Genomic DNA, 24,891 nt, shown 5'->3' on the forward strand with positions numbered 1-24,891 from the left:
CCCATAAGGAAAACCTCTAAACAATCCAATATGCTAGTCATAGGTGACTCCACAGTGAGTCACACTGATCCACCACTTGCCAGGCTGTGCAAGGAAAGGTGACGTACCTCCCTGGACTATATGAGGAGAGATACTATGGAGCTCTTAAAATGTGTGTGTGTGTCAGGCAGGCATGAAACTAGGCTTGAGCAGCATTCTACTATCACCACCAATGATGAAGCAATATAAACACAAGATTATTGACTTCAACAATTGGATTACCTTCTGGTATCATTCTAAGGGGGAACAATATATCAGCATGGGAAGAGATGGCAGACAGAACTAACTGCCTTACCAGGGAAAACCTGCACCCAACCCCCCCCCCCCCCGCAAGGCATACATTTACCGGCTAAATCCTTGTCTACACCATAGTGCCTTTTTAGGCAACATCAGTCTTCTAAAGCTTCCAGCATTACAAAAAGTACAGTTGTGTACACTTACCATAAATGCAGATGTTCGAGTGTATTCACTGTTGCAGTCATCACATTTGGGTTATCCCTGCCAGGGTAGCCCTCGGCCGGCCCGAATACCAGAGACTTGGTATTTCTGCGTCGGTTGCTGTCGCTTGAGGACTGAAGTCAGGTCATCAGTAGTATAAAGTAAGACAGTTGATGCCATTACATCAGTTTTTCTTGCCCTAGCCTGTCAGGAGCCCCAAAGTAGGAGGCCAGGTTCTGGTGGAAGAACCCCACCAGTGGAAAATAAATACCAATATGCCCCTTGTAAGGAAAGGGAAATAATAAGGAATAATGGTAATGAAAGGAGAAAGAGAATAAGGGGGGTGGGGGGTGGGAAGGAAACTAGGACTGCAACAGTGAATACACTTGAACATTTACATTTATGGTAAGTGTACACAATTGTACTATGTTCTTCGTGTTTCACTGTTGCAGTCATCACATTTGGGTAGATTCCCAAAGCTGAGGAAATGGGTGGAGGCAGTCAAGGAAACTAGGGGCTGGTTAGGATGCCCTGAAAGACTGCAGAGGCAAACCCTGCCCTGGATTTGGAGAAGAAGCAGGTGGTAATGCTTGGTAAAAGTGTGAAAAGACATCCAGGTGGCAGCCTCCAGATGTCCCTGGTGGGGACTCCTCTGAGGAAGGCTGCAGAGGTGGAGGCTGCTCTGGTGGAGTGTGTCCTTACCCCCTTGGGGGGAGGCTTTCCATGCTGTTTGTAGCAGAAATGGATGCAGTGTGCTATCCATTTGGAAATGGTTTGCTTGGAGATGGCTTTGCCTTCTGCTGCTGTAGTAAAGCTAACCAGCAACTGATCAGACTTTCTGAAGGATTTAGCCCTGTCCAGATAGAATCTGAGCTGTCTGTGCACATCTAGAGAGTGAAGAATCCTTTCCCCCTTGTTCTGGGGATTAGGAAAGAAGGTGGGCAAATGAATGGATTGGTTGACAACCACACTGGACACAACTTCGGGCATGAAGAATGGGTTAGTTCTGAGGGATACCCTGTCTTTATGAAAGATGGTGAAGGGTTCCACAACCATGAGTGCTTGCAGCTCAGAGACTCTTTTGGATGAAGTGATGGCCAGACGGAATGCTGTCTTCCAGGAGAGAAATTTTAGCTCAGCAGAAGAAGCTGGTTTGAAAGGGGGCAGGGTGAGCTTTTCCAAGACAAAGTTAAGGTCCCAAGCTGGTGTTGGTGCCCTTCTGGGGTGCCTCAAGTTGCTAGCCCCTCTGAAGAACTGTTTGATCAAAGGGTGTGAGAAAAGGGGCTGCCCAGTGGGAACATGAGCAGAAATAGCAGAGGCATGAATTTCTACAGAGGAGAAGGAGAGACCACTGTGTAGTAGGTCAGCTAAGTAATCCAGGATGAGAGGGGATGGAGGCCTGTGTCGTATTGGCTCCCTTAGCCTGAATCCAGGTGCAGAACCTTTTTACTGAGGATGGCAGATTAGTTCGGAGTTAGGGAATAAGCCAAGCTGCCAAACTGAGTGTCTGCAACTGGAGATGCATGAATTCCCCTTCCCTCTGGGTCAGGAGGTTTGGAATCTGAGGAAGATGCCATGAGGCAGCGGGGACAGGCTGCGCAGCATGGGGTATGAGTGTTATCGGGGCCAGTCTGGAGCTATAAGAATGGTCCTTGGTTTTTCCTCCCTTATTTTGAGCAGTACCCTGGGGGTGAGAGGTAAGGGAGGAAAGGCATAGACTGACAGATTGACCCAGGGGAAGCACAGGGCATCCACTTTCCAAGCCATGCAGTGATGCTCTCTGGTGCAGAATTTGCTGAGCTGATGGTTGGTGTGGGAGGCAAAGAGGTTGACCTTCGGGGTTCCCCATTTCCGAGTTAATAGGGTGAAGGAACTTCTATGGAGTTGCCACTCGTGTGGGTCCAGAAGGTTTCTGCTGAATTGGTGTGCCAGAGAGTTGAGAGAGCCTTGTAGGAATTGTGCTAACAGGTGTAGTTGCATGGAAGAGGCTGCGAGCCAAAGTTTCATGGCCAGCCTGTATACAGGGTAGGGGTGAGTCCCTTCTGGCTTGTTGATGTAGCACATGACAGAGGTGTTGTCTGTTTTGATCAGGAGAACCCCTGGAGAGAGGAGGGGTTTGAAAGCTATCAAGGCGTGCTGCACAGCCATCATCTCTTTTTGACTGATGTGCAGAGGGATTTGCTGTGGGCTGTATTGGCCCTGTATGCACCTGCTGTCCAGGTGTACACCCCAAGCGCAGTCTGATGCATCTGTGGTGAGGGTCTGGGCGGTGGGGGGTGGGGAGAAGGGTAGTCCCTTGTGGGAGCATGCTGTTGCCAACCAAAGAAAATCCTTTCTGAGGCAAGGAATTATAGTTAGAAGAGTTTCCAGGTCTTGAGAGTGTTGACACCAAAGGCTCTTTAGGTACCAGTGAAGTTTCCTCATGTGCAATCTGGCACATGGAATGAGTAGTATGCAAGATGCCATGAACCCCAGAGCTTGCAGGATCTTTCTTGCAAATAGCTGGGGCCTGGTGGCTAGTTGAGAGAAGTAGGCTGTCAGGAAAATTTGTTTCTCTGGTGTAAGGTATGCCATCTGAGATGCTGTGTCCAAACTTGCTCCCAGGAAGATTATCCTTTGGGTGGGCACCTGTTTGGATTTCTTTTCAATGATTGTTTACCCTAGGGAGGTTAGTAGGGTCTTTACAAAGGCCAGGTGCTTGAGCAGCTGTTCCTGGCTGTCTGCCTGAATAAGCCAGTCAGTCGTCTAAGTATGGGTAAATTTGAAGATTTCTTGTCTGCAAAAGGCAATGGACGGAGCCAGACATTTTGTTTAAACTCTGGGAACAGTAGATAAGCCAAAGGGAAGCACAGAAAAATGAAAGTGTTGAGATCCTGCCCTGAAGCAGAGATATTTCCTGCATGATTCCCTGATAGGAATGTAGAAATAGGCCTCTTTTAGATCCAGGGTGGCTAGCCAAGTGTCCTTGGAGAGCATGGGTAGCAGCTGCTGGAAGGTGAGCATTTTGAATTTTGGGATCACGAGGAAGGTGTTTAGAATAGATAGATCGCGGATGGGGCGCCACGTGCCCTCTTTTCTGGGCACCAGAAAAAGTCTTGAGTAGAAGCCTTGGCCTATCTGTTCTGCAGGAAAGTGATCTACTGCCCTCAAAGAGAGCAGGGAAAGGATTTGCTTTTGAGCCTCTGCCCACTGATTTGGTGGTCGATCTGGGAAACCTTTTGGGGTTGGAAGGGTGTGGAAGGAAAAATTTGTTTAAGGAGTTCCAAGGTATGTTGCTGAAATTCCAGCATATGGAACTGACAATTTAGTGCCCTGATAGCAAGAGTAGCTGAGGTGTATACTTTTTTATCCCATCTGTCCAATGCTTGGGAATCCCTGTCTGAGGGGGTGGGATTCTTAGCAGGGGTGGCTTTAATCCCTTTTGACCCTTGAAAAATGACCTCAGAGTCAGCTGTTGGATTTTTAAAAAGATAATTTTGTGTGTCAGGGACTCTCTAGTACCGGTCTGGTTTTCTGAGAGCAGGAGGTAGGGCGTCAGGAGTCAAGCTGGATTCAAGGAAAACATCCTCTACAACATCCAGGACTGGGGGGATGGCCAAGGGTCTGTGTTGCGGAAGATCTAGAATTACCCGAGTCTCTTTTTAGACTGAGGGTAGTCATGACTCTCCCATTGGAAATGCTCCCTTAAAGTATGCAGGGTTTCCCCACAGGAAAAATCCTCTGGGGGAGAGGCTGAAGGAATGGGGTCCTCTGCATCAGAATCCTCATAAGTGGAGATGGGTTGCATGTCTTCATAGTCAGATGCATCAGATTCATCTGACTCTTATTCAGATAAAACTACAGAGGACAGATCTCTTTTCTTTTTTGAGGGGGTAGCCTGGCTTCCCCTGATCAGCATGATAAGGTCTTCCGCCATTTTAAGCATTTGAGACTGAGGCAAGATAGCAGGCACCTGAGAGTGGGTTGTCAGTTTCTTGGGTGTGGTTCGTACCCTGGGCCTAAGAAACTCAGTCATTTTTGAAAGAACGGCAGTACCGAAAGAAGATGTCGGTTTGTGTCGAGATTCAGTAGTGGGAAGGACTTCCTCAGAAGCCGGCGCCTGCTCAGCAGCTCCGGATGTAGAGACGACTGCAGAATTCTTAGTCAAAGAAGAGTTTTGCGGCATACTAGACTCTGAAAGGGTCTCGGTAGCGGCCTGCAAATCAACTGAAGTGGGCATCAGGGGCTGCGAAAGCACCTCACTGGAGTACCGGAGGACTGACGTCTAGCTTAATGTAAGCATCGTCGGTAGGTTTGGACCTGTGCAGTCTCTGCCTTTATCTTTACGTTTTTTTTTGGAAGATCTACTGTCGGACGGCTTACTGAAGCCATATCGGAATTTGAGGACTGTAAACGAAAATATCTGGCTACAATAAGGGCCCGACGACGGATAGTTCTGGCGTTGAAGAAAGCACAGAAACGACAATGGGGGACATCGTGGTCTGGGCCTAAACAAGTGACTCAATAAGAGTGGAAGTCTCGGTGTGGTATTTGCTTTCCACAGGCGAGATAATTATTAACTTTTTCTGACATCGGTTAGTGGAAGAAAAATGGATCCCCAACTGGGTACTTCGCTTTAGAAGACTTCAACTTCAGTTCGGAGACGAAAACTCAGGTAGCAGCCGACCGGCACTCGTGCAAACTGCTTCTGCTTCAGGCTCCATGGCAAGAAAGACTGATGTAATGGCATCGGCTGCCTTACTTTATACTACTGATGACCTGACGTCAGTCCTCAAGTGACAGCAACCGACGCAGAAATACTAAGTCTCTGGTATTTGGGCCAGCTGAGGGCTACCCTGGCAGGGATAACCCAAATGTGATGACTGCAACGGTGAAACACGAAGAACATCAGAAACTAGAGCACAAAGACTTTATTGCTCAAAGCTCTAGTCCCTACAAGCACGGCTTACCCTGGGAAATATTGATATATGCATCTTCACAAAGACCTGGTTCAAGACCAATAGAAACACTCCATCAGTACAGAGTTTTAATGCCCACTGCATGTTCAGGGCCACATTGCATTAAATGAAGACATGAAAAGCAGTCGTGTCTTCATGTTATTTAAAACAAATAAATATAGGACCCACTCTATGTCCTCAGTCCATATTTCCTACCTAACCAGTATGGAGTCCCTATTCATTAAGCCAAACAGCATTACCCTACAAGACTTCAATTACCCCCTTCATTAACTGTGACATGTACACATCCATAAACATGTATGCCCAGAAATTTCTAGACTTCATCAATACAAACCCTCTGAACCTGTTATTATGTAACCTAAATAGGGGTGATATAATCCTGGACTTGATCTTTACCAATATGGAACAGCTTTGCTCCAGACTAATTGCAACTTTGTCGCTGGTCAAATCAGACTATAAAAGTCAGTCATATTCACCTTAAGATTGAAACACAACACCTCAGTAATCAGAGATTATGCAAGGCTAATGTACTATAACAGAGTGATGACCTAGCTAAATTCAAAAGCCCCTTCCATTTTGATGACCTCACTGCTTATCTGAAATCCTTTACTGCAAAATCTACCCACATATAAATAGCTGCATAGAGGCATCTGTCCCCATCAAAAGTAAATAAAATTACAACTTAAAAAACATATCCCTATAGTGGAATCCTAACATAAACATGTTTTATAACAAAAGAAAAAAATATATTTTTACATGCAATGAGTTTTAACTCTCGAGATCCCAATTATGCTCTTGCTAAATTTAACAAGGCAGTCTGGACCTCGGGCAAATCAACCCAAAGCCAGATATGAGCTAAAACTAGACACCCAGGGGAAGGATAACCACAAAGGTGACACTTCTGCACAGTGCAAATACTCCTGACTTTAACTGTATGGTTTCTGTCAGACAATCAGGAGAATTACGCATGGGTTAATGATGAGTCGGCAAAGTCTGCCAATAATCCCAGCATGCAGGACAGTGGCAAGTTCCAGATAAACAGCAGTGACTGTATTGTCCCCTATTCGTGGCCTCAGTAATCTTTTCCAAAGAAACTGACTGTGCTGATCTGGCATGATCTTCTTTAATTATGTTAGAAATGTCATAAACAATGCCAAGCACTGTGGAGAGCTAAGCATAAATGGCATTACATACTCAGACCTAGAGAACATAGTCAATTTACTAACAGATAAATTTAGTTCACAATTCATCCACTCGTATTTTCCTAAATCACATACCTGCATTTACACCCCCCCCCAAATCTCCATGAACAAGCCCTCAAGGTGCTATCCAAAGCCAGGGACACTAATTCTTCTGGGCCAGATAACATACTGGTTAGCCTATAACATGACTTGCCGAACCCCTATATAGGTTGTTATTCAATATCATCCTCCAAACATGCTTCATGTCGGATGAATAAAGGACAGCAACAGTCATCCCACTGCACAAAGGTGGAGCTATTAGCAGAGCTGGTTAATTTTAGACCCATAAACCTGACCAGCCTCATGTGTAAGACTACAGAAAGGATCATTATGGAATTAGTAAATAAGAACACAGGTAACTTACAAACTCTCAACTCAAGCCAGTTTGGATTAATCAAGGGCAGCTCCTGTCTATTAACCTGGTCAATGTCTTTGAGAAGGTTACTGAAGTAATAGATGAAGGTAAATCAGCACCCACTGCATATCTAGACCTTGCAAAGCCGTTAAACACTATTCGACACTCCAGTATCGTAAAACTCTCCCAGGTAAATGTAAATCCCTGCATAACTCAATGGACAACAAACTGGCTCACAAATTCAACCAAGGAAATTACGGTTAACTTCTCTACCTCCTCCAAAGACATGTCACTAATGGTTCAGTTCTTGGGCCACTCCTCTTTCGCATTTGCTTCTCGCAGGTTAAAACAAATGTTAAGGGTTTATGGCTGACCAAGTCTGCAGATGACGGTAAACATGATGCCATCATAAACTTTCCACTGACAACAAAATCCTCCAAGAGGGCCTTTCCCAAACAAATACCCGAATTCAAAACCTTGGACTAAAACTAAATACCAACAAAATGTATAATTTTATCTTTTAGCAAGTACAACTTTTTTTGTAACTATCACACTGACAACACAGCCCTGAAAGCAGATTCCATAGTCAGTGATCTGGAAACCTATGCTGACAATGAACTGTCAGTTTATAAGTTCACAAATTCTTACTATGCTTGCATCCAAGAAAACCATCTAGATCATCAGTCACATCACCTAACACTAACGTCCCCTTTAATTAGACATTCTCCACATATTCCCAGCAACAATTTGCAATCACCCATCCAGTCATCCTGACTGGTTTTAAATGTTATTAGGGAAGTACTCTGCTTGGCAACCTATTCCAGAAGAGGGGTATATGTTGGGTTAAGTATCTGCCACGCTAGCCGGTGTTGATGTGGTAGTACAGGTTTAGGGCTCTATAGCAGGCATTTGCTTTACCATCAGTTCTATTTAGGTGAAGGTGTTCAAAAATTGCTGGGTCATTCATAGCAAGAAACACTAAGTAGAGATCACCCTTCAGGAATCTGTGCGATAATGAGTACAGGGACAGGGCTTTTAGTCTATCAGAACAGCTAAGGTTAGGGAGACTTGACTTTTTTTTTTTGTGAGGAAACACTGAAGTCTCTCAAGATGGTTTAGGTGCTTAACGAGGCACATACTTCTGGGGTGCATTATATCCAATGATGGGCCAAATAAGGGAATAGTAAAGTGGGAGCATAACTTCTTTGGACCTTGGGGAGATAACACAAATGATAAGCTGTGGACAGTAGAAAGACCTTCTAAGCATTGCAGAGATATGGTGGTCAAAGGAGAGTGTGTTATAAACATAACATACAAATTCTCAGATTACTGTGTCAAATTTAAGTGGAATGTCATTTAAGTGCCAAGCAGTAGTGATGCTGGATTTACTGAGGGAAACTATACTGTATTTCATAGCTTTGAAGGAAGGACTATGACAAATAAACCAAGAACTGTTTGATCCAGCCCTTGAAGGAAAACTTGAATGCAGAATAGGATTTGACAACTGGCCCCAGTTTGTAATCATCATCAAACTTTGTTAGCCATAGTCTCTTGATATTGGCTTTTATGTACAGAAATATGCACCTGAGATGAGGAAGAGGGCCCAGGACAGAGCTATGTAGGACACCACTGGTGACACTTTTATGCACAGTGCAAATACTCCTGACTTTAACTGTATGGTTTCTGCCAGACAAACAGAAGAATTATGCATGGGTTAATGATGATTCAGCAAAGTTTGCCAATAATCCCAGCATGCAGGACAGTGACAAGTTCCAGATAAACAGCAATGACTGTATTGCCCCTTATCCATGGCCTCAATCTTTTTCAAAGAAATGACCGTGCTGAGCTGGCATGATCTACCTTTCACAAAACCAAACTAGTGTATTCAGAGGGACGAAAGGTCACCTATATCATTGTTTATTAAATCAGCTACAATAAATTCCATAGCCTTGAAAAAACACTACTGAGACTAATAAGCCTGTAATTCTCAGGGCCACCCTTATGCAAGGGTAACAAAGTACAGTTTTGTGCCTACCATAAATGTAGATGTTCGAGTGTCTTCACTGCTGCAGTCATTACACTTGGGTTATCCTGCCATCAGGCGGTCCCTGCAGTCGGCCAGAGTTCCAAAGTCTTGGTCCGGCATCAGTTGCCGTTGCTTCTTCAATGACGTCAGTGCGCCAGGGGTATATAAGATGCAGCCGACGCCATTTTCTTCAGTCTTTCTTGCCGCGCGGTGCCCGAAGCAAAAGCAGTTTGCAAGTGCCGGTCCGCCGACTCCTGAGATTTCAAATTCGATTTCAGATCCGAAGTCTTCAATAAAGCTAAGTACCCCATTGGGGAAACTTTTTCTTGCCTCAGACCGATGTCAGTAAAAGTTAATAATTGTATTTCTTGTGGGAAGCAAATACCTCATAAGGATTTTCATTCTTACTGTATTCCATGCTTAGGCCCAGATCACAACGTCACTAGTTGTCGGTTTTGTGCTAGATTTAACAAACGCACTATTAAACGTCGGTCTGATTTTGCACGCCATTATTTTGGCCGAAGGTTTAATTATACCATGCCGTTGGAGCAACAGACGACCGGAATTCACAAAAAATGCAAAGATAAGGATAAGGACAGGCACCCGAGGCCCAAAACTGACGACGAAGCCTCTTCTAGGCCAGTCACTGGTTCGCCGGTTCTCAGTGAGTCGCTTTCGCAGCCCCTGACACCCGCTACCTCAGAGCCGCAGGCCGCGACCAATTCCCACGTGGAGTTGCCTAGGCCTCTGGATACTCAAGGTGTTGGACCTATGGACATTAATCCTTCAGATGGGTCAGGATCCGCTGAGCAGGCATCGGCTTCTGAGGGTGTTTTCAGGCCTACACAACTTACCACTGCATCTACAGCCAAGTCTAAAGCAACATTAAAGACAAAGAAGCAATAAACACCAGAGTTTCAATCACAGGAAATTTTAAAATAACAGAGATGAACAGATTCACACAGATACAGAAAAACAATATTTAACTGATCTCACTATATTTTCCTGACTAATCTAAAGAATTACTATTCCCTGGATACCTACTAGAGCAAGGCAAGATTACGTAAGTGATTAAGTAAGTGAGGGATCCTTCTTCGTCAGGTTCTAAAAACAGACTACCATAAGACTTCTGTCTCATTTGGTATTAAACATCATTTTTGTCTTAGACTACAGAATGACATCACATACATCTGGTCATCTGACTTCTGATTCCCATGTTACCCCCATTGCTAGAATCTGAACCAAAATTTAGCTTATATGTGTTACCATATATACAGAGCTTTGTGAGATGTGTTATAGCATCTGGAATCTCTAAAACCATAAACACTTCCACTCACATCAACTGCCATACTTCTCCTGGTATAGCTGGCAGTACCTCACATCGTCACACTGTTGCTTTAGTATGCACAGTCAATGAAATTTCCATTGTACATTTTCTGATGTTACTCAATGTATTTCTCTGCAAGCACAATATAATGCATATTATCACTGCCCCTAGCAACATGCACACTTTTCTGTCCAAGTTAATGTCGATACTATTTTCCACTCTGCACTTCTAAATCCCTTTCTATTCACTCCTACCCAAAGATTTTGACAGTTCCTTGAAAAATAAAACATCAGTGACTTGTCATAAGCTTTGAGTTTTATATCACAGTTACTTTTAAGCAATCTACAGATGACCTAGCAACAGTTTCAATGGATCTTGTTGCAATTCTATCGGTCTGTGTCTATGAGTATTTATAGTGGATGGTGTAACGCTGAACAATGGAGAGGACCTGGGCTGACACCTGTCCTGTTGGGCAATACTCGGATGTCAGCACAGTGGGCTTGCTACAGCAACTTTTGGGTGCCCAGAGCAGATATCCTTAGCAACTGTGGTCCTCCAGAGCTGGTGCACCATTGCTTTGTGGAGAGGCAAACAAAGCACTATGGTTCACTAGTACATTGTGTGTATGTGTATATGTGTTTGTTAAATAACAGATGTTATGGAGAACAGTGTTTTGTTAGACTAGACATAATGAAGGTAAGTTATCTCTTGTTTGATAATGTCTTGCTGCTATGCTGTTAATGCCCATATCATACAAATAGTATTTCACTCTCTAGATGGCATACATTTTCACCTTTACAACATGGGGATTGTGGAGGTATATGTGGGAAAGGGCTGTAGGAATGCAGTGTATGCTGCAGAACATGCATTTGTATATTTACTCACGAATGTAATGCATCAGTCTTATATCCATCACAGTCAATGGTGCATTTGGAGGATGTGTTCGCATGACTTGAGGTGTTTGGTTTAGACCATGGACATTGCAATTGTGATTGTGATTGTACAGAGATGCATAATGGCTACTTTTAGGCGGTGCATTACAGTGTGTGTGTGTGTGTGTGTGTGTGTGTGTGTGTGTGTGTGTGTGTGTGTGTGTGTGTGTGTGTGTGCGTGCGTGTGTATGCTCACATGCAGTAACTGTTGTAACAGAAAAGAAGAGGGACACGAACCTGATTCTTGTGCATTTGCCGGCTGATGTCAGCAAAGTGTTTTTACTGCTACAGGTGCGTGTGATTACAACTTGACAACTGAATTGGCCACTATGTCTGACTTACAAATAGTAACTAATCAAAATTTGATTAATCTGAGTGGGAGAATCATCAGCACTTTGGAATAACTCATAATTTTCATTGAGGAAAAAAGTTAACATAATTGCAAAAAGATCCACTGAAACTGTTGCTAGCTTATCTGCAGACTGCTTAAAAATAACTACGGTAAAAAACTCAAAGCTTATGACAGTCGCTTATTTTTTATTTCTGAAGGAACTATCAAAATTCTTGGGTAGGAATGAATAGAAAAGGATGCAGCAGTGTAGACTGGAAAGTAGCTCTGACATTAACTCGGACAGAAGAGTGTGTACGTTGCTAGGTACAGTGATAGTAAGCATTACATTCCACTTACAGAGAAATATACTGAGTAACATCAGAAAATGTGCAATGGAAATCCACTAAGGCAAAAGTAAGGATATACAGAATGTAAGATCAGTGGCCTGTCTGACAGGCAACAAGATTGACAACATTATTATGTAATGATCTGTCTGAAATAAGACTATTATTTGGTGGATGATAAGAGTATTTGCTTGCAGGCATATCAACAATTGTGAGTAGCCGATATGAATTCTAATAAACAGGGCAGAGCACAGTTTCTGAAATACTTACACTTCTGCATGTTAAGGACTAATATAAGCATTATGCAACATTATTTACTGTGAAAGTGCTACTCAGATGACATGAATACGAACAGAGATGAGGGAACATTTTTACTGGCACACTATGCAGACAGTTCTGGTCTGATGTCCACTGTTATGCATAGGTGACTACAGTACAGAGCTGATTATGAGAACTAATTGGGACCTAGGATAGTTCGGATAATCAAATTGTTCAGATAATCAAACATATAACTGAACTGGATAAAAATCTTCTAAAATATTTTTTTTTCCTGCATGCAGGAATACATTTTTCAACCATTCAGCGATTCTAATGGACAATAAAAAATATTTTTCACACACGAGCTGGCTACAAGCTCAAAAAACAGGCTCAAGCAAGTACATATAATGTTTACATATTCATACTTTATGATTTTTCCTACCCGAAAACTTTGGAAGGCTGGTTTTGATAACTGACATTTCTGATAATCGATGTTTGGATAATCGACTCTCTACTGTAATCAGCTCCATTTTGCAGGGCAGGAAATATGATACTGTGGCTTACTGAAGGAAGGAAAATGGGAGGAATAACGTAATCACAACAATGAGACTGAAAATAGTCTCTGCTAGGTTAGCAACCAAAGCGTGAATGGACTCGGAACAAGGAATGGAAAAACTCAATTTATTGAAGTACTCAGTACAACGTGGTAAGCGCTTTCATCTGCAAAGCAGACTTCTTCAGACCACATTGTTCAACATCAAACGAGAAATTGATATGTCATTCAGCCCAGGAGTATTTGCAGCATCCAAATACAACTGCTAGTGTAACTTTCGCGCCTCCAATAGGACAGCCCAGTTACCCTCTCTCTCTGATGGTGTAACTTTAATAGTAACAAAAACGAATCAAAATTAGTTCATTACTTCCTCCGTTATTATGTTATTTCAATATGGGAGGAATAACTTGAGAAGGAAATGAAGCACACAAAAGCAGTATCCCCTCAAAAGAAGTCTTATCTCAGCAATGAGTAGATATTTCTGGACACTTTTTTCACAGAACGTGTAACACATCAGTAAGGAAAACATTTATAAGAGGCAGTGCAGAAAGTACAATTGTGTACACTTACCATTAATGTAGATGTTCAAGTGTATTCACTGTTGCAGTCATCACACTTGGGTTATCTGCCTGCAGGTAGCCCTCAGTCAGCCCGAATACCAGAGTCTTTGGATTTGTGCGTCAGATTCTGTCACTTCTTCCATGATGTCAGGTCGTCAGGGGTATAAAACATGCAGCCGACGCCATTACATCGGTTCATCTTGCCCCAAATGTCAGGAGCCCGCCAAATAGAAAGCTAGTATATGGTGGGGAACACCACCAGTGAAAAGTAAATACCACTGCCAGTAAAAATGGCCATAGAGAGGAGAGGTAAAAAAGGATAGAAAAAAACAGGGGGCTGGAGGGAGGGGAAACCAGGACTGCAACAGTGAATAAACTCGAACATCTACATTTATGGTAAGTGTACACAAATGTACCATGTTCTTCGTGTTTCACTGTTGCAGTCATCACATTTGGGTTGATTCCCAAAGCTGAGGAAGGGTGGAGGCAGTCAAGAAGTGTTAGGGCTGGCTAGCAGGCCTTGTAAGACTGCTGTAGCAAATCTAGTTCTGGATTTAGAAAAAAATAGGTAAGTGGTAATGCTTGGTGAAGGTGTGCACAGAACTCCAGGTTGCAGCTTCCAGAATGTCCCAGGTGGAAGTAGCCCTAGCGGAATGTTTTCCATGGTGCTTGTAGCAGAAATGGATGCAGTGTGCTATCCATTTGAAAATGGTTTGTTTTGAAATGGCCTTGCCCTCTGCCCCTGTAACAAAGCTGACTAGCAGCTGGAAAGATTTTCTGAAAGGTTTAGTCCTGTCAAGGTACGACCAATTTCACCGGCGCGTTGTCAGCAGCTTTAACCCTAGGCCTGTCATGGTCCTTGCGTTTCCTAGGTATATCTGAAGTCGGGAGACCAAAAGACGCCATACCGACAAACTTAGGCATGACTCCGAAAAGCTTATATAAAATTTTAGTTCTACGGCATATGGTACGCGGGTTGACGGAAGCACAGAGATCACAGTTAGGGACGTTGTGCTCAAGGCCCAAACAAGTTATACAGTAGGAATGAAAATCACAGTGCGGAATCAGTTTTCCACAGGCAAGACAGTTATTAACTTTATCTGACATTCGTTAAAGCAAGAAAAGACGATCCCCAATGAGGTACTTATCTGAAGGCGTCTTCAACTTGGTAGTCGGAATGCAGAAAGAAGGTAAACGGCCAACCGGCACTAGTGCAAATTGCATCTGCTTCAGGCTCTGCAGCAAGAAAAAGGAAATGGCGTTGGCCACCTCCCTTTATACCTGATGTTCTGACATCAGTTTACAACTGATGGCAGCCGACGTCATATACCAAGGACTCTGGTATTCGGGCCGACTGAGGGCTACCAGGAGCCGGATAACCCATATGTTAGGACTGCAACAGTGAAACACGAAGAACATCCTTAGTTGTCTGTGCACGTCCAAGGAGTGCAGGATCCTTTCCCCTTTATTCTGAGGATTAGGGAAGAAGGTTGGCAAATGGATGGATTGGTTTAGAGCCACACTGGACACCACCTTAGGAATAAAGTACGGGTTAGTCCGGAGGGAAAACCTGTTAGCTTGGAACATGATGAAGGGTTCCACAGCCATTAGCGCCTGTAACTCAGACGCTCTTCTTGCTGAAGTTATGGATAAAAGCAAGGCTGTTTTCCAAGAGAGGAATTTTAACTCTGCTGAAGCAGCAGGTTCAAAAGGGGGAAGCATGAGCTTTTCTAGTAAAAAGTTAAGGTCCCAGGCAGGGGTGGGTGCTCTCCTAGGGGGCCTTAAGTTGTTAGCCCCTCTCAGGAACTGTTTGATGCAAAGGTGAGAAAATAGAGGTGGCTCAGTATTATAATGAGCTGAGATGGCAGAAGCATAAATCTTATGGAGGAGAAGGCTAGGCCTCTGTGAAGTAGCTCTGCTAGGTAATCCAGGATTAGAGGTAAGGAGGGCACTGCTGTGTCCTTTCCTTGAGACCGATTCCAAGAAGAATATCTTTTCAACTTTTCAGCATAGGATTTCCTAGTAATAGGCCTTCTGGCTTCAAGAATGACATCCAGCACCTGTTTGCTGAGAGTTGCTGGTGGTGTATTCAGGAGATAAGCCAGGCTGCAAGGTTTAGGGTTTGCAACTCTGGATGCAAAAGCTTACCTCCTGCCGAGACAGCAGGGTAGGAGTCTGGTGAGGGTGCCAGGGTGGCACTGTTGCCAGACTGCGTAAGAGTGGGTACCAGTACTGACGTGGCCAATCTGGGGTAATAAGAACTGCCCTTGGCCTGTCCTGTTTGATCTCGAGTAGTACCTTTGACAGGAGGGGCAGAGGGGGAAAGGCATAAATTGAGAGGTTTTCCCATTGGAAGGATAGGGCATCCACCTTCCTGGCCCTGATGTGAGGGTTCCTGGTGCAGAATTTGCTCAACTGGTGGTTCTCGGGGGAGGCAAAGAGGTCCACCTCCTGTGTCCCCCATCTCTGGATTAGAAGGTCGAAGGTGTTGGGCTCCAATTTCCACTTGTGTGGGTCTAGGAGATTTCTGCTTAAGTTGTCTGCCAGTGAATTTTGTTTGCCTGGCAGAAATTGAGCTTGTAGATGCAATTGGTTGCTCAAGGCTGTGTTCCACAGGGTCATGGCTAACCTGCAGAGTGGGTAGGAATGAGTTCCCCCCTGCTTGTTTATGTACCACATAACTGTGGTGTTGTCTGTTTTTACTAGCAGCTGTCCTGGAAGGATTAGGTATTTGAAGGCTGCCAGAGCATTCTGTACAGCTACAATCTCTTTTTGATTGATGTGCAGGAGAATTTGGCCTGGGCTACATTGGCCCTGAATGCATTTGCCTGCCATGTGAGCCCCCCATGCATAGTCTGATGTGTCTGTTGTCAGGGTTTGGGCGGCGAGGGTTGAGTGAAAGGCAGTCCCTTGTTGTGGTTGCATGCTTCTGCCCACCAAAGGAACTCTGCCCTTAGACAAGGTATGATTGAAATGATTGTTTCCAGGTCTTGAGAATGTTGGCACCAAAGGCTTTTTAAGTACCACTGAAGTTTCCTCATATGCAGTCTTGCATATGGAATTAGCAGAATACATGAGGCCATGAACCCTAGGACTTGCAGTATTTTCCTTGCAGATAGCAGGGTTCTGGTGGCCATTTGTTTGAAGTAGTTGGTCAGACAGACCTGTTTTTCTGGAGTAAGAAATGCCATTGGAAGTTGTGTCCAACTTGCTCCCAGGAATACAATCTTTTGACTGGGCACCAGTTGTTTTTTCTTTTCGTTGATGGTGTACCCCAATGAAGTGAGAAGGCTTTTGACAAATGCCAGGTACTGAAGTAGCAATTCCTCACTGTCTGCCTGAATCAAGTAATCGTCCAAGTATGGGAAAATTTGGATATTTCTCTGCCTGCAATATGCAATGGCTGGAGCCAGGCACTTTGTGAATACTCTGGGCGCAGTAGATAAGCCAAAGGGAAGTGCAGAGAACTGATAGTGCATAGAGCCTGACCTGAAGCGTAGACATTTCCTGCATGACTCCCTTATGGGGATGTACAGATAAGCTTCTTTTAAGTCTAGAGTGACTAACCAGGCATCCTTGGCTAGCATAAGGAGAAGCTGTTGCAGGGTAAGCATATTGAATTTTGGGACCACCAGGGCACCAAGAGCAATCTTTTCTGGGTACTAGGAAAAGTCTGGAGTAGAAACCCTGCCCCCTTTGTTGGAGCAGGTTGAATAGCTCTGACATTGATCAGGGAAAGTACTTGCTTTTATGCCTCTGCCCACTAGTTTGAAGGAAGGTCTGGAAACCCACTTGGGGTTGGCAGTGAATGGAAGTAGAATCTGTACCCCTGGGATACAATGTTTAGGACCCATCGGTCCTGAGTAATGGATATCCAGTTTTTTGCATGACGGGCAAGTTTTCCTCCTAGGGGCACAAGTAATTGGGCAGGGCTGGGAAGGATAATTGAAAAGTCATAGTGAGCTTTTTCCCTAAGGGGGCGGCTTACCACTCCCTGTTTTTGAGGTGGGAGCACTCCATTGTTTAGATCTCTGCATACCCTGAGACTGTAGTGTGGGTGGCCTGTTTCCCCTGGGTTTGAACTAAGAAGGCCTGGAAGGGGCTGGAAAGGACCAGTTTTTAGAAGGCCAATGCCTACTGAATCTAGATGGCTGCACTTGTAAGAATTCTTTAACAGTTTGCATAGATTTATCTTTTTCTTCCATCTTTTTAAGAACCTCTTCTTCTTTGGTGCCAAACAAACAGTCCTTATTTAAAGGAATGTCTAGTAATTTTGATTTGACATGATCTGGTAATGTTTGTTCCTTCAGCCAAGCATGCCTTCTCAGTACAGATGCAGTGACTGCAGCCCTGCAAGATGCTTCTAGGGCATCAAAGCCACACTGCAAAGTATGCTTACTAACTTGGTTTGCAGAATGCATTAACTCTTGTAAATCTTTATTTTCTGCACAATCTGGAAGTAACTCCATTTTTTGTTTAATTAGTTCCATAATATGTTGCTGGTACTTCAACATGTGAAACTGGCAATTCAATGCCCTGATGGCAAGAGTTGCAGAGTTATATACCTTCTTACCCAATCTGTCTAAACCTCTGGAATCCCTGTCTGAAGGGGTAGGGTTTTTGGCTGTAGTAGCCTTAACACCTTTAGGTCCCTGGGAAATGGTCTCTGGATCCGCAGTAGTATTCTTGAAGAGAAATTTGTGAGAATCAGGTACTCTGCAGTACCTGTCAGGTTTTCTAGGGACCGGGGGTAAAGTGTCTGGAGTAAGACTGGATTCCATGAAGACATCATCTACAACATCCAGGGGGTATAGCTAGAGGCCTATGCTGAGGCAACTCTAAAAATTCTCTGAGTCTCTTTTTGGACTGAGGGTAGTCCTGGCATTCCCACTGGAAATGCTCTCTTAAAGTATGCGAGGTTTCACCAAAAGAAAAATCCTCCGGAGGGGAGGCAGAGGGAATGGATTCCTCTGCATCTGAATCCTCATAAGTTGATAAGGGCCTGTCCTGATAATCAGAAGGGTCAGAGTCATCAGACTCCTGGTCTGCAGAATCAGAATGAAACTCAGTTCTTTGTCTCTTAGCAGGGGAAGGCTGGCTTCCCCTAATTAGGGTAATAAGGTCTTCAGTCATTCTAAGCATTTGTTTTTGTGGCATGGGAGCTTGAGCATGCGCTTTGGTAGTCAGTTTTCCAGGCGTAGTGCGTACTCTGGGCCTAAGAAACTCGGTAGTTTTAGCTAAAAACAAAGTAGTCAGTTTAATTCGAACATCGGTAGGTCAGAATACACCCTTAGAAGCTGGTGCCTGCACACCGGCTCCGGACCCATCCAAGGTAGAGAAATCTGCAGGTTCCATAGCGAAGAAGCATCTCGCGGCATACTGGACTCTGAATGGGTCTCAGCAGAGGCCTGAAAATCTGTAGAAGAGGGCATCAGGGGCTGCAAAGGTACCTCACCGAGTACCGGCGGACTGCTGACTAGCTTAACGGAAGCGTTGTCGGCAGTTTTGGACCTATGTGGTCTGTCTCTGTCTTTATCTTTAAATTTGTTTTTCGGAAGATCGGTAGTCGGATGGCTTATCGAAGCCATTTCGGAATATGGAGAACGAAAGCGAAAGAATTTAGTGACAAAGATAGCCTGATGACAAATGGTTCGGGACTTAAACCAACAGCGAGGGATGTCGTGGTCTGGGCCTAAACAGGTGATGCAGTAAGAATGAAAATCTCTGTGATGTATTTGCTTTCCACAGGAAAGACAATTGTTAACTTTTTCTGACATCGGTTAGAACAAGAAAAAAAGGATCCACAATGGGGTACTTAGCTTTAGAAGACTTCAGGTTTGAAACTCGAAAAACAAAAATTTCAGGTAGCGGCCGACTGGCACTTGCGAACTGCTTCTACTTCGGGCTCCTCGGCAAGAGAGACTGATGCAATGGCGTCGGCTGCCTGTTTTATACCCCTGACAACCTGAAGTCATGGAAGAAGCGACAGTATCCAACGCAGAAATCCCAAGACTCTGGTATTCGGGCAGACTGAGGGCTACCTGCAGGCAGATAACCCAAGTGTGATGACTGCAACAGTGAAACAAGAAGAACATCTGTGAGTGATACTAGTACAGAGGAATCTCAGTATTAGCACTGCTTCTCTGTTGGAAGTGAGTGGAACTGAGACGTAACAGTCCAGCTACGGGCATTATAATCTCAACAACTGCTGCACTTATGGGGAAGATTTAGCTTTAGAAGAAAGGAAGCTCTGATCAGGATGTCTGCCCCACAAAAACAGTGAGGGTTACAAACAAAAGAAAATTAGTAGTGACTACTACTTTCTGATGAATAACTGATAGCAATGTGTATAAATTCAAGTAAAGATAAAAAGTTTTTTTTTCCCCGTAATGGTCCTTTAAGTTATTTTTCTTTTTTAATTACTTGCTATATTTTGCATAACGTACAGTTAAAATGCGTTTCATTTTACTGTAATGGATTTTGCTCACTTTGTTACTGCCTGAATGGCCTTGGTTGTGGCAGAAAACAGTCATTGAACAAATCCACTTACTCTTTCAACAAACATTAAGTAAATAAATCTTGGGGGAAGTGAGGAGAAATTGGAGAGAATAGAGAACAGAGTGGGTGAAGTGAAACTAGAAGAGAATTTGACTGCAAGAAGATTAGCAATATTGTTGGGGTCAGACAAGGAAATACCATTGGACAGAAATTCAATACAAAATTGTTATAGCAAGCTTCCTACTATAGGCAAAGAAGGTCTTGTTGTCTTTTGAATGAATTGCAAACCCTAACATCATTAGGAAATGTAAGGCCAGCAATGAAAAGTCCAAGTGACTGACCTACCAGTTTTAAATCTCTTTTATAATGATAAAGTGAACATCTTTTAGTGATAGCTAGGAGCTTTTATTACAGTTTGCTGATGAGACAGTTACACCACATGGGTTTAATTTTAATTTTAAACTTGTGAATATGTTTTTGACAGTTTGGTATTGATGTTTCAATGCATCTATCCAAGAGGCAGTACATTTCAGAGCACTCAGTTACAAGGTTTACCGGGGAACTACGCAGTCTATAACCATCAAAAAGATCAGTATGTAATCAGCTATTACTTTGGGGTAATTCCAGAATGTAGTGGCGTGACCACAGACCACAAGGCAGGTTTTCATAGAGAAAATCACAGTAAGATGAACAAATTTGATTAGGAAAAGCGTAACAAGTGGGGTGGTGCAATTCAGCAAAAATGCTTGTGAGGATATGATCTAAGTGAGTAGTTTTCAGTACAGTGAAGTGAAACCTTGTAGTCACTATTTGAGGCTCAAAGTATTACAGATACTCTTAGTTCATTACCAATACTTGAAAAAGAGTTGTCAAAATAACAGTACCTACTCATGTGTAGCTGTGTACTCCTGTTTTGGCAAATGCCCAAGAAAAACTTAATTTTTGCCCAAGTGTTTATTTTACAATACTTTTTGTTAACAAGAATGATAGATATCTTACTTATAATAAGGAAAAAGTAATTGTCAAGAGAAATAGAAGAGACACCTGAAAAAGTTCCAAAACTGTTTGAAGCAGACAAATTTAAAAATAGAAAAATGCTGCCTCAAAACAGAACAGTGAATTGGTGATAATGGAAAACACTGGACCATGCATAAGTTGAGGTTATGAATGCAGTGCTGGGTTTTCTTAAGTCAGCACAAAGGTTGATCTTAGATATGCGTGAAGCTTGTTTTTCTTTTTAATTCACTTACACAGTTAACAGAACAGCAGGTTTTACATCACTATGCATACACTCTAATTCTCAGCGATCTACCAGAAAATCAAACCACTTACTTTGGGACAGGGCAAACATATGACGGGACACAATAAAGGCCATTTTACAGTTAAACAGAACAACAGGTTTTGTATCAATATGCGTTTTCAGAATGGTAAGTAGCATGACTGGGAGAAACAGGGCAACAGAGGTGGCAAAGGTTACAAGAACAGTTTTGCATCAACATGCACTTTCTGAAACAAAATCAACAATAAATATTTAACTCTGTCTGAAATTATTGCAGATGACCGTTTTCAGTACTTACAAAAAAGTAAGCATTTTATGATAAATACAGCAAAAATATGAGGCAAATTCTAGTCGTTCTGCAAAATTGGGCACTTCAGGTGTTGGATCAGTCATTTTTTTAACTGTTCAAAATAATTTTAAGGCTTTAGTAGACAGCTGTCAAACTACACTATTGTCTTAATATTCTGAGCACTGCAGAAATATACTATCGTGGTTCACTGCTCTCCATTATTGCCAGTGAATCAGGGTTGGTAAGCAATGCCCATGGACTTGGTGTGTGGGGATTAATCAAAACTTTGGCTGTCCTGTGGGGCAGAGTATGTGGGGGATTAATCAAAACTTTGGTTGCACCATGAGGCAAGGTTACAGCATTTGACATACAGACAAGCAAAACTGTGTGGAAAGATCTAATGCGCATATAAAGAATAATGGACAGCAGTTAAAGGCACTCTAGTACACCTCGTTAAAAAACATGAACTGTTTCAAGTAAATGTGCAGGTGCTGACTGATCATTACTTTCCATTCATATACTATTTTATTTATTTATATTTGTTGACCGGAGTCAGAGTCGACTGGACGTAGGTCCATTTTTAGCGGAGGCCCAGGGAGAAAAGCTCCACAGTTAAAATAAACAGACAGTAGTTACATTGGATTACATAGCGATTAACAATTTAACATAGCAATTACTTACAACGTATTTACAGATGAAGAACATAGTACATCAGTAGACAACTAGAATCTTTATCTGTGAAGTACATAACAGACATTAACAAATGTTACAATAAGAAGTTCCTGCTGTATAATAAATACTAGGCTTATGAGCATCTGAGGTTGCTATAATCAAGGTAGTTAGTGGAGTGGAAAGAAAGGTAGTGGTTGGATGGGGTGGATGATATTAGAGTGGGAGTTTTTAGGTGCGCTTTTAGTAAAGTTTTGAAGTGGGTGCATGATGGTATGGAGGCAATTGTGGGTGGGAGGGAGTTCCATAATTTGGCTATGGTGCAAGAGAATAGTGCTTCACCAGCAGAGTTATTGGCTTTAGTGATCTGCAAGTGATTTTTGTTGCTGGATCTTAGTGGTCTGGTGGTGCGATGGAGTTAGAGTAGATTCTGGAGGGATGGGACATTTAGTGGATGGTTTACTAGTTTGTGGGCGAGTGAGAGTTGATACCATTTGAAGGAGGTGAGGGAGTTCAAGCCAGCCCAGTTCAGCAAGTGAGAGAGAGTGGTGACTACGGTAGGATGCCCCTGTGGTGAATTTGGCGATGTTGTAGCAGGTCTCTAGCTTGTTTAGATTCCATTGCCTTAGGTTGGTATATATTGGAGAGGCATAAAGTAGGGTGGAGATAAGGTGGGAATTTGCTATTGAAATCTTTGATGCTTTGGTGAGAAGTTTCTTATTTCTGTATAACGGTCCTAGTTTTTTGTGGACTTTTTTATGGTCATGGATATGTGAATGTCAAATTTTAGTTTATTGTCTATTTCCACTCCTAGCAATTTGGTGTGTTCAGTTGGGTATATAGTGGTGTTGTCTTTTGCTGTGATGTTAAAGTGAGAGTCATTTACTAGGGATCAGTATACAGCATTGACAGGGTCATGATAACAAATTTAGCAACACTGTGTGTAAATTATTCAAGCTACAAAAATCAGAATTATATTGTGCCCCCATTTATATGCAGTGAAATATCCAATACTGAAATGAGCAATTCCATGTTATAAATTGTACACTACTACAGCAACCCATTAGAAAGCAGGCTGTCCATGGGGTGAACATCTTTGATTACATTTGACAGCAAATATAGGTTCATAGGTAGGTACTAGGCTATCTGCCCGAGGGCATTTATAAGCCTAGCCAGAGTGTGTCAGCTTTTGCTGCCCCATTGATTAATTAACTGAGCCGCTGTCAAGAAGAGCCAATGAAGTGATCCCAGGGGTGTATTTTCTGTTACCCATCTACTCATCAAGGTTTCTCTTGAAGAGTGTTAGTGAGGGGCTCTGCCTAATGTAGTTAGGAATTTTGTTCCAAAGCATGGGGAGTCTCTGTGACAGGAATCTATCCCTCCAGCATGTTCTATTTATTGTTGTGGCGACGTTTAGCTCACTAGAGCGAGTGGCTCACAGTGACTTGGATTTCTTTAGGTAGAGCATGTCCATCAAGTCTGAGTTGGACATAGCTTTGTAAGTCAGGCAGAGATCACCTCTGAGTAAGCGATATGCCACTGAGTACAGCTGGAGTTTTTCCAGTCGGGCTGAATAGGACATATGTTTTAGGCCAGTAATCTTCTTGGTGAGGTACTTTTGTGGTCTTTCCAGCTGTTGGAAGTGTCTTATGAGGTGCATCCCAAACGGGGCATTGTACTCTATGATGGGTCTGATGAGTGACGAGTAGAGGGGCACTATAACCTCTTTATTTCTAGATGCGAACCCTTTAGTAATTAGATGGGCTACATAGAAGGATTTCCTAACTACTTTGGCAATATGATTGTCAAAGGAGAGATTACTATCTACCTGGGTCCCCAGATCTCTTATTACCTCTTCTGTATTAAGGGGGCTGCCACCTATGTGGTAATTCATGGGCGTTTTGTTTTTCCCAAATGGGATGACTATGCATTCTTTGGCATTTAGCTTGAGACCATGACTTTGACACCAGGTGTCCATCACAGTAAGGCCCTTTTGGAGAATGTCCATGTCAGCCGGAGAGTCAATTATGGCTCCCAGTTTGCAGTCATCGGCGAACTTGGTTAGCCATAGTCCTCCTGTGTTTGCCTGTACTTTTGAGAAGTACATTCCGAACAGTAGGGGTCCCAGGACTGAGCCTTGTGGGACACCACTTGTGACTGGTTTAGAGTCGGACCTGGAGCCCGCTATTCTTACCATGTGAGTTTTGTCTGTAAGCCAGTTGGCAACCCATCTCGTGACGTAGGGGTTTATGTTCAGGCTGGTGAGTTTTTCTATAATTCCCGAGTGGGGAATGGTGTCAAAAGCCTTGGTGAGGTCAAGGTAGGCTGTGTGAACTACCGTCCCCTCATCTATGGCCTTGGTGACCGTCTCGAAGAAGTCAACCAGGTTTAGTAGGCATGATCTGCCTTAACAAAGCCGAACTCGGTTGGATCAAGTGTTTGGAGGTTCCCAATGTCTTTGTTAATGAGTTCCATGATGATGCGCTCCATAGCCTCGCAGACCAGGCTAGTCAGGCTTATGGGGCGATAGTTATGAGAATAACTCTATATGAAAATCCAAGATTATTTCATGTGAATAGAGAATGGAAAAAAAAGATATATATGCACAGTAACAACAAATATGACATCCCCTAGTTTCCAAGGTCCACTCTTCACTTTCAGTATCATCACCATCATTCTTACTGTTCTTCTGTTTGGCTTCCAGCAAACCTGGAACTGAGGGCAAACACCTCTGATGGTACACTGGAACTGCAAGTTTCTTTTAAGTGGCTAAGTACGACTCTGTAAAAGTTAA

The 24,891-nt window shown here is 43.2% G+C and overlaps 1 protein-coding gene across 3 annotated transcripts in view; it reads right to left on the reverse strand.

The window, feature by feature from the left end:
* The window catches only part of SEH1L (SEH1 like nucleoporin), a 644,021-nt gene that overhangs the window by 444,586 nt on the left and 174,544 nt on the right, over positions 1–24,891 (reverse strand). The window lies entirely within an intron of this gene.

The sequence above is a fragment of the Protopterus annectens genome, chromosome 3.part1, assembly GCF_019279795.1.
Source record: "Protopterus annectens isolate FY-2018-M chromosome 3.part1, PAN1.0, whole genome shotgun sequence".
NCBI lineage: Eukaryota > Metazoa > Chordata > Ceratodontiformes > Protopteridae > Protopterus > Protopterus annectens.